Genomic DNA, 10,531 nt, shown 5'->3' with positions numbered 1-10,531 from the left:
TTCATGAATATCAAAACTACCATCAAATGTTGGCGACTTAATTTCTTTCCTATACTTTGAATGACGTGCCTGTGCCAGACAATTGTCAGATTGCACGTGCGTGCAATTCGCTCTAGCCGTCTGACTAACATTTTTAAAAGCAAAACCATTTTCAAAATACTTTGTTTTAAGCTCTTTCTCTAAAAATTCACACTTTGCTGATAACTCTTCTATCTGTCTATCAATAGTATTTACTCTAACTTCGTTGGACTTATCGGAACTTTCATAAGGGACACCATTCCCGGTCTGAATATGTGCTGAGGGATAATTTCTTTCACGCAAAAATTCTCTATCATCTCTAAACATAACTGCATGATGAAAAAATGCAGCGTAAAAATTCAAGTACAAAAATAATCTACTAAATATTTCAACTCACGAACAACATGAATTCTCAAACCCACAAATCCATTATAAAGAGCGACAGCTAAAGTAACCAAAAACACAATACAATAGAAACTGACAACAAAAGAATTCAGTCAAGTCCGAATCACTGAATAGGGCTCTCAAAGTGAGTAGCACGTGCCACTGCCATTGTAGTACAAACTCTATCCTGGTCACGGCACCAAATAATGTAGCAGGTCAGTGCCGTATAGGTTTTTATCAGTACTTCGCGTTGTGTTTATTTTTGTTTTTAGGACTGAGTTTGACCTCTACATTACTAAACTTTACTAAATTATAAATAAGGTATGAAAACGACTTTACTCTCAATATAGATAAACCAGATATAATAAACCAAACCCAAAGTAAATGAAAACCAAGATTAACAACCCTTTATACCGAGCGCAGCGAGAGGCGGGCGAAGTCCGCCTCGCGAAGCGAGGATTAATGGTAACACGTATATATAAGAAAATCAGTGGAAAATGAATGTTGAATCAGGGGTACTAAGGCCAAAAAAAATTTCTTCCAGCCCTGGGCGCCGCCATATTAGCAGCCATTTTGTTTTTAAAAAGTTAGTTCGATCATTGATTGACTGGTACTTATCGATGTTTATTGCCCCTAAACTCGATTAAATAAGTTCCAGTGTTTCAATAGAAGTTAATTTGAATTAAAAGAAATTAAAAGGGAAACCAGATCTATAAGTTTCAATAGTGCTTCAATCAAGAAACACGACTTGTTCTATGTATGTCTTATCAAATTATCAGATGGAAAATAAAAACATTAACGTCAAGGAACTGATCTTTTAGATACTGAACAAAGTGTTCAATTTTATTACAGCGATATTTATATGAATTAAATTGATGAACACTAAAAGAAGAAATAAAAAAAAATCGGAACTCTACGTAACTCTCTTCGGCTATTTCCAAAGACAAAACTTGAACGTTTTAATTACGTCTGAAATATGACGTCATAATGTAGACTGAGCACGAGACGTTTACTTTAACTTTGACGAATGGTATGAGAAGGCAACCATGCAGGCGGATCCTACTGTGTGCGTTTTAAATAGATTTTTCATACAAAAATCAAACTGCACTGTGTTAAATCTGCGCTCGGTCCAACGGTCACACCGTTTACATATTAAATTTATTATAACAAAATAAGAACACAAGGCAATAGCATATACTTAAAATCCCCCAACCTTAACAGGGACCTTAAATAGACAGACGAGACGGGCCGGGACTCAGGAGAAAAGTAGCTAGCGAAACCAGCTGTCTCCCTCCCTCTCTCTCTCAGGAGAAAAGTAGCTAGCGAAACCAGCCGTCTCCTTCCCCCTCTCTGCTTCAGGAGAAAGGTAGCTAGCGAAACCAGCCGTCTCCTTCGTCAAATAAGGACTTACACGGCTTTATACCGAGCGCAGCGAGAGGCGGGCGAAGCCCGCCTCGCGAAGCGAGGATTAATGGTAACACGTATATATAAGAAAATCAGTAAAAAATGAATGTTGAATCGGGGGTACTAAGGCCAAAAAAAATTTCTTCCAGCCCTGGGCGCCGCCATATTGGCAGCCATTTTGTTTTTAAAAAGTTAGTTCGATCATTGATTGACTGGTACTTTTCGATGTTTATTGCCCCTAAACTCGCTTTAATAAGTTCCAGTGTTTCAATAGAAGTTAATTTGAATTAAAAAAAAATTAAAAAGGAAACCAGATAAGTTTCAATAGTGCTTCAATCAAGAAACACGACTTGTTCCATGTATGTCTTATCAAATTATCATATGGAAAATAAAAACATTAACGTCAAGGAACTGATCTTTTAGATACTGAACAAAGTATGCAATTTTATTACAGCGGCACTCATATAAATTAAATTGATGAACAATAAAAGAAGAAATAAAAAAAATTCGGAATCACGTAACTGTCCGGTTATTTCCGAAGACAAAACTTGAACGTTTTACGTCTGAAATATGACGTCATAATGTAGACTGAGCACGCGACGTTTAGTTTAACTTTGACGAATGGTATGAGTAGGCAACCATGCAGGCGGATCCTACTGTGTGCGTTTTAAATAGATTTTATCATACATAAATCAAACTACACTGTGTTAAATCTGCGCTCGGTCCAACGGTCCCATCGTTTACATATTATATGGGACAGAACAATAGACAAATCTCATTAAAGTTATTGGCTATCGTATAAAGTGGGTGTTACCAAAGTAATAGAATAAATCACATCGGGATCGAAATACTAATAATAACAAATATAAAACGAAATCCCGATCTACCACAACAGATACAATTTTGCTTACAGGGTTTGTAAGCAATTATATACATTGATACTAAAAGGGAAACGACCATATTCATCCTATTTTACCTGGCACTGTAGTTATTTCTTTGGAGATTTCAGTCGGATTTAAACAATAAAATGCTTTCTTTGGTGATTCATCTGGGATATGGTGGTGGCCACATTACAGAAATTGCTACCTTCGCCACATTTATAACCCACATAAAACATCAAAGAAAGCATTTTATTTTTCATATTTACATCTTTCTTAACATATTAATAAATCTATTGTAAAAAGTAAGTGAAAATTCACTAAATTACTGTTAATGTACATCAGTACGTTAGCATAAAGAAACAGCCAAATCGTCTCCAATGGGAGTTTGAGTCTGATATATATCATCATGATAATTTCGTGCAGTCCGTGTATTTTCTTAATAGGTCGCTGTAGGTTTGGATCAATCGACAAATGGGGCGTGTAGATTTATTTCCTGTCAGTTTCAGTCGCTAGTTTTAGGCCAATCGATAAACGGGGCGTGCATATTTCAGTCTGGCTGTTTCTATGGAGCTATGAATTTACTATAAGTTTCCGTAAGAAATGGAGGGAATCATACTCGGTACATGTAAATAACTAAATATATATCAGTGAATTATAAATTTACCTATTTTAGTGAGTTTGAAAAATTACTTTAAAGTTATAGACAATTTAAAAATTGCACTTCAAATGTTGGGGCGTGATCAAATCTATCATAAAGCCCTTCGGGCTTTATTGGATTTGATCACGCCCCGACCGAAATTATCACCTCATAATACTCAAAGAATGATTCCTTATTCCTTATACAATTACATGAATTTAACTATAAAAACACTAAGGACGGAGAAAAATTCAGGCGCCTCGCCTGAATATTATACATGTATACGGGAGACTTACTTTGTGTTTTAAAATAGCAAGTACATAATTAATGTCGGAATGTGATCCTTTACATAATATATAATACTATATACATAGTAATGTTTCATAAATATGTCCAATTTAACTTTTGAAATTGCAAGATTTGTGACATCGAAAGCAGAGTTAGTTTTGGTAGTTTTTTTTCTTCTAAGAGTAAACTGTGGCCTCGAATTTAATTGTTTTTTTATTTTATATTATACATGTATGTTTTTATGTCAAGTGGACAGACACAGCCATTGACATGAGAAGTACTTTTTTCCCGCCGAACCTACAGAAGGCCGATCGTCTGCGTCATTGACACCGTTTATCGACAAGCCATTAAAGTGTTCTAAATCTGATACAATGTAAGATATCTATATACAGATATCGAAAAATAAAACAAAACGGAGATAATATGACCTAAACATCAAAGAAAAAAATAGATGGAATCACTTTTCTTGCTTGAGAATGTATAGAAAAGCAGAAGATATCTTTTACTGACATTTTGATAACGTTTAAATTTTTTCATGTGACTCGTTTAGCAAAAGTTTTGATCTAGATAAAAATTCAGTGATCAGGAGCAATGACGAATTGAAGGAATGCCATCACTAGAAAACCTTGTCTAAATAAAAATCAAACTCACAAAATTGCATTGAACACCCCCCCCCCCTCCCCAAACAAAATTAAAAAATCAAGCCAAAACAAAAACATAAAAGAGGAACATATTAGGGTGGAAACAGTTAGATACAAAAAATCTTAAATAAATAGTTATTTTTGTGATCTGCAAGACAGCAACTTCCTGCCTTGAAAACAGTAGGAGGAGTTATCCGTAATATAGGGATACCCTACATACAATATTATGCAAACAAATACTAAGTTCAACAGCTGGTATTTTTTTCATAAATTATTAACTATTAAAATCTCCAAGTAATATGCACACCTCTGATATGTGTACAATTGATATGCAAGACAACAACTTCCTGTCTTGAAAACTGTAGGAGGAGTTATCCGTACAACAGGGGTCCCCTTTTAACAGCCGCCCGCCCGCCATTTTCACCATTTTTCATTTGGAAAACCCGGTTAAAATGACAAGTATGGTCTTCCATATGACCTTAAGTGACCGAAAGGAATTTTGACTTAGCACACAAAATGATAAGTACCAAAACATACTGGATGAAACTGGATTGATGCGGATGTGACTGCGTTCTTACTGTTTTAGGGTTACTAGACCGAGCAGAATCATTCATATAGGTCAATGTTCCATTTGATAAAGTGGTTTTTGTTTACTTTCTCCAGTGGGCTGTCCTCACTCTATGATACGCCTCAATGACAGAGATTCCTGGACCTTGATCCGAATGATACAGACCTATAACGGGAGTTTTGTTTTGTTTTGCATTTGTTGTTGTTGTTATCAACCTCTATTAATTAGTAATTCACTGTACCCTTGATCATGATATAAACATGTAAACATATTCCCTGCATGATACTACACAATACCATTCATCGTGTGATTTATATATAAACTTATTCTCAAAGTGTACTAAATTTGTTATCCGCAAAAGATTTTAATTGATGTATGATGTATGGCTAAATTGATTTAATGTGTGAATTGAAAAAAAAAATGATGCACATATTTCTGTACAATCAATTAGGTACAAATCGCCAACACTATATATCATAAAAAATGTAAATCGTTTCTGCAGAGAGGGCTGTATTGACATGGATGCCTACGTTTAAGCTGTCCATTATATACAGAGATATACGTAGTAATGAACGCATATACTATAAAGTAAAACATTTTGTGAAAAGAATGCCACCAAACATGTCCGCACATTATTCTAAACCACGATTATTTTTATCAGCACAAAGCTTATATAGCGTTTGGATAGCACTGAGGATGCAAAGTTGTTATGCAGTTTTTTAAAACAAAAATGTTAAAGTGTTTCAGAAATTGTTGTATTATGCCCATATAACATAGTAATTTGTCAACAATAATCGACGTCAGAGCTAGTCTCGGTGTGTCTGGTGTTCAAACTGTGCTTTCTTAGGTACCATTGCATGGCATGCAACATTCGGTTTTGGCAGAGAAACAATTGCTTACCTCTTCCTATGACGTAGGCTCGTGTTTGTCTTATACTGGTACCTCGCAAAAGCGACAAGTGCCACTATTTGTCTCCATTTAAAAAAAAGCACTATCTACATATACTGTGACCAGTGACTTCAGAAGTCTTTGACGGAGAATATTGCCGTATCCATTTTGGACTAAAGGATTGCCTTTGATGTCGTTTGTATGAATAAGTCTTTGTGGGAAATATCTTGAGTAAATAGCACATCGTTGCCAGACCTAGCTTTTTGAAATACCCCAAGTAAATGAAATTATGGGAAGAATGATTAACTGATATTAATTCAGTAATATGTGGAATTTCAGGAAACACTTAATACTGGTTACCAACACGGACTATTCCTTGATGTCCCGAAGACTAAGCAATCTAGAGCCACGATTGATTTGACTCCGAGTGGTGTTCATATTTAATCTAATTGCAGCCCTATAGATTAAATAAGATAATTACAAATTGATTTGGATATGGCAGCAATTCTCTGATGACAATTATCTCCGTTCAATTCAATTACCAACACTTACATAAATTGATACAGTTTCAGCTTCACGACGTATACCAAAAGGCCTTCAGGTATCTCATCTCCAATGCCGGTAAATGATATGCTTCCTTTGTCCGATGGTGCTCGGGATGCAGGCACTTGTGGAAAAATTCCGGTTCTGGAAAACCAAGATTTCACATAAAATGAACCGTAAAATGAAAAAATGACAATAACAAACCGTCAACCATCTCAAAAATCCATAAAACGAAATACAAATTCAAAGCAGAGCAACACGGACCTCCAAAAAGATAGATGTAGGATCAGGTGCCTAGGAGGAGTGAGCATCCAATTTGTATTCTAGAAATTTGTATTCTAGAATGCAATTCTGTCTCTTGTAAGAGTCTTCAATTTGCAGCAATACAATTTCCCTATACATGTCACATGTGCGTATTGCTTTCTCATCCACAAGCAAGTAACGTATTCTGAATCAAAGTGTTGAGGTTGAGTTTAATGATTTTATTTCAAATTTTAGCAAATTAATTTGTTCATGTATGAACAATTCATATCCTAGTTCAGTGACAACCATTATAATAAATGTGAAATGTATGAAAGAAGGTTTGACCCAGCCATAAAAAATATGTCGTCTAAATCCCCCTAACCACCTCCTAGCAGAGAATTCTTGAAGGTTATCCCTTGCTTCGTCTCGGAGATTCGATTATACACAACCAGACTATTAAATTAGAGATAATTGAGTCTTCGTATTAAACGATAATTATATTTAGGAAAAATAATGCCTGACAAATGAAATTTGACAAAGCATTGAGTACCATGATGTTGGAATGCGTAGCCTAAATGTATCATTTCCACTATCACGGAAGTAATCAAAGTAAAAGGTCGAAATCCTTGCTTCCTTACCCGACATTGTTTTGATTTTTTGAATCATTTATTACTCTCGATAATACTAAGTCGTTTGAGGTTATTTTTCAAAACGCTCGACAATTCTGAGTCATTAAAGTTTTTTTCTTTTTTTTTCTTTTTTGCCAAACTGAAATTGCTATAGAGAAGTTCTGATTTCTTAAGTTTATTTCGTTATTGAAAATTTCAGGTATTTTTGTAAGAAGTGGTTCTTTTTTACAATGTGAAGAACATTTGGACATTTTTGAAAGCAATGTATTCAACGAATACAGCAAATCTATTACAAAATAGATCTTATTTGGTATTAATCAATTTTGGGAAAAATTCCTGATTAAAAATATCATGCTTTTGAAAAAAAAAATCTTGCAGCCACAGTGCCTTGGTTAGCAAGTTCTGCGTCGAAATCCCCTAAGTTCAATTAAATTTAAACCATAGAATGGTACGTGGGGAAATGGTATACACGAGGGACATACAAAGTATAATTGCAGCCTTTGTCAGAGATTTATGAGGTATGATAAGGAAACAAAAATATATAATATATACAAAATATGTAGAGACTGTCCAATTAGATCGCACATTACCGGTATATCTTAACATACTCTGATCGAACGAAGAATATTTTTCATGCGAGCATAGTATGACAAGTTCTCACGGAAAAAAAGAATACTTGTAAATAAGAATATGCAATAACATAATACCTAGCATGCTTACTAAAACTAAAAGTAAATTGCCAAGTTATTTTTCGAAATTACAAAATGTTCCAACACAACTGTCAAACCATTCAACTACAACGCACGGCGTTATAAAGTATCTTTGGTTCTCTCAAATTATTTTTCAATAAACTTTTCATTATGTAACAAATCAAAAAATCCAGTAGCAAATCCTGCCCTGTGTTATGAAATATAAATGTAAAATAATGAAACATCCCAATTTGCCTTCATACATCAGTGTATTATGGCGCTTTACCCCCTTTATTTCATGCAAGTAGCAAGACCTTGTAACGCTTTATTAAATTATTTCATTCTCCGGAATAAATAATTCAGCTTTCATCTTTTTGTTCCATATTTATAATATTGTAATGCTTTCCGCTTAATTAATAATTGCATTATAGAATGAAGGGATATTTGGCGATTAAGCACCATTCTATTGATGTCTTGTCGACCCATGCAGAAAGCAAAGTGACAACACAGAAAGATTATTCCCGTGTAGGGAGACGGGGTAACGGAATTAAGATGTCAATGGAAGCTACTATACTTGTGAGGTTAAAATGCATATAAAGTGATTATCCTAAAAGAAGGCTTTGCCACGAATCATTACTGCAAAATACAAGGAAATGAGTCCCCTAGCATTGCACGGTGTAACACTTTGCGAAGAAAACATCGCCAAGGTTGACATACAGGAAAGATCAGGGAACAGTGCAGTTGATATTTAAACCATGCAGCTGTTTGACACAGAGACGCCAAGATTCTGTGATATGTAGTTTCTTGTAAATTTAAAGAATTAGAAAAAATAAGTGCAACCAATTGAGACAAGTTAGATAAAGAGGATGTTTCTTTAAAATTTGAAATTGTACTGTTCTTGCCGCCGCCACCAAATGCCTAATGTCAAAACGTCAAAGTCTAACCATGTTTATGATGGTTTTGTTTTTTAATGCGACAATAGCCAAATATGGGGGCGAAGTTCATGTAATTTCAACGTCATGAAAACTGACATGATACATGCCGCTGTACATAATTCTGTCACTTTATGGCTTCCAGAAGTATCTAAAGCCGTGGAGAGGGGGCCGTTGAAAATTTTTTTTCGTATGATATCAGAAACAACAAATATTAGGCCATGCATGCATTGAAGAACACAAATAAAGGTTAATAGTTTCTTGCATACGGTAAATACATGATATTTTTTTTTACATTTTTAAACGGTCGTGATTTCAATATATCACTCGTAAGTATGGAGCTGTGTTGAAGACACTAAGCATGATTTCAGAGCGGAAGTAGATCAAAACAGAAAACGGTGATAGGCATACAGTGATTTAGTGTGTGGAAGTCTGTACGCGGGCGACACACATTGACAGTTGTAAGCCGCGTTGTTTCTTCAGAAAAAAGAAAAGAAGTAATCCCGCTAAATAGATGAAACCATATTTGTCTATGACACAAGAGGACTTGAATTCCCTAAGCAGATTGATTCTGTCTTTTGTAGCTTACTTCTTCGTTTCGGTGGATTCCACTTTATGGCAACATTCTGCGGATAATTAGGAGGGATCAAGCTTCGTGGCCACTTCACCATTATTCATCAAAGAAGTTTATATCTTTAGTAAAATGGAAAATCTATCGGATCCTGACGCGTGATTAAGTTATAAGTCGAAGCCCTGATAGAACGAGGGAAGAATTAGCTTACCAAGGGTTCTTCAAATTTTCTATTGATGCTTTTGAATGTGGAATAATAGAAAAGCAGAGTATAGCAAATTACGTTATTGTATTATCAAGGAAACACTTAGCAGCAAGCGTCAACATCAGCTGATTGCATTTTTTCTTGTATTACGAAAATAATTAGGTAATCAGAACAGTTATCTGGTGAAAAAATATTTTTTGACTTCACACCATTTTATTATTGTTTAGGCATGGGATGCTGAGAATACACAGAGTATTGAGGTTTTTATAATTGAAATTAAATTTTTGTTGTTAAAATACAATTATTTTGTATATCTCTATCTAAATCGATACAATGATATCGTTTATGCTGTTTATCGAGATCCTGTGGGTTTGAAAATGTGAATGGTTTTGATTTATTCTGGTTTCTTCAAATAAAATTGCGATGTATATTATATTCCTTCATGATTTGAATTATAAATTTTCTTACCAAACAAAAGTTCTGTTATTTAAAGTATAGGTAATTTGTCGACATGTTCTGATTCAAGTATGTTAATTCTAGTTATGATAATACATGTTTTCGCCCAGTAAATTCAAAGTTTACAACATGACAGCTTAAATATTATTAGAAAATTGTTCTTCCATAGTATAAAGACTGTATATTTTTTCTTTAAATTTTGCAATACTATTGAAAATATTAAAAGGTATATAAATTTTCCTCAACCCCCCCCCCAAAAAAAAGGGATAAAATCAAAAATATATTGAATTCATATCACAATTTAATAGTCAGTATGTTGTTGTGATGTCGTTAAGTTTTAAGTAAATTTTTTGTATGCTTACGTTTTTATGTTTTCTCAGAAATGTTAAAAGCCTTAAAGTACTTTTTTGAAATTGTTGAAAGGATTTCGTTCAACCATAGAGATATTTTCTACGGTTAGTTACAATCCTTTTCTGTTTTCAGTGATCTGATGAAAGTAAATTAGCAATACAATTCGATAATAAACCAAAGAGGCTTTTAGGATAAGGACGAAT

Source organism: Crassostrea angulata, chromosome 10, assembly GCF_025612915.1.
Source record: "Crassostrea angulata isolate pt1a10 chromosome 10, ASM2561291v2, whole genome shotgun sequence".
Classification (NCBI taxonomy): domain Eukaryota; kingdom Metazoa; phylum Mollusca; class Bivalvia; order Ostreida; family Ostreidae; genus Magallana; species Magallana angulata.
This window is presented reverse-complemented; position numbering follows the sequence as displayed.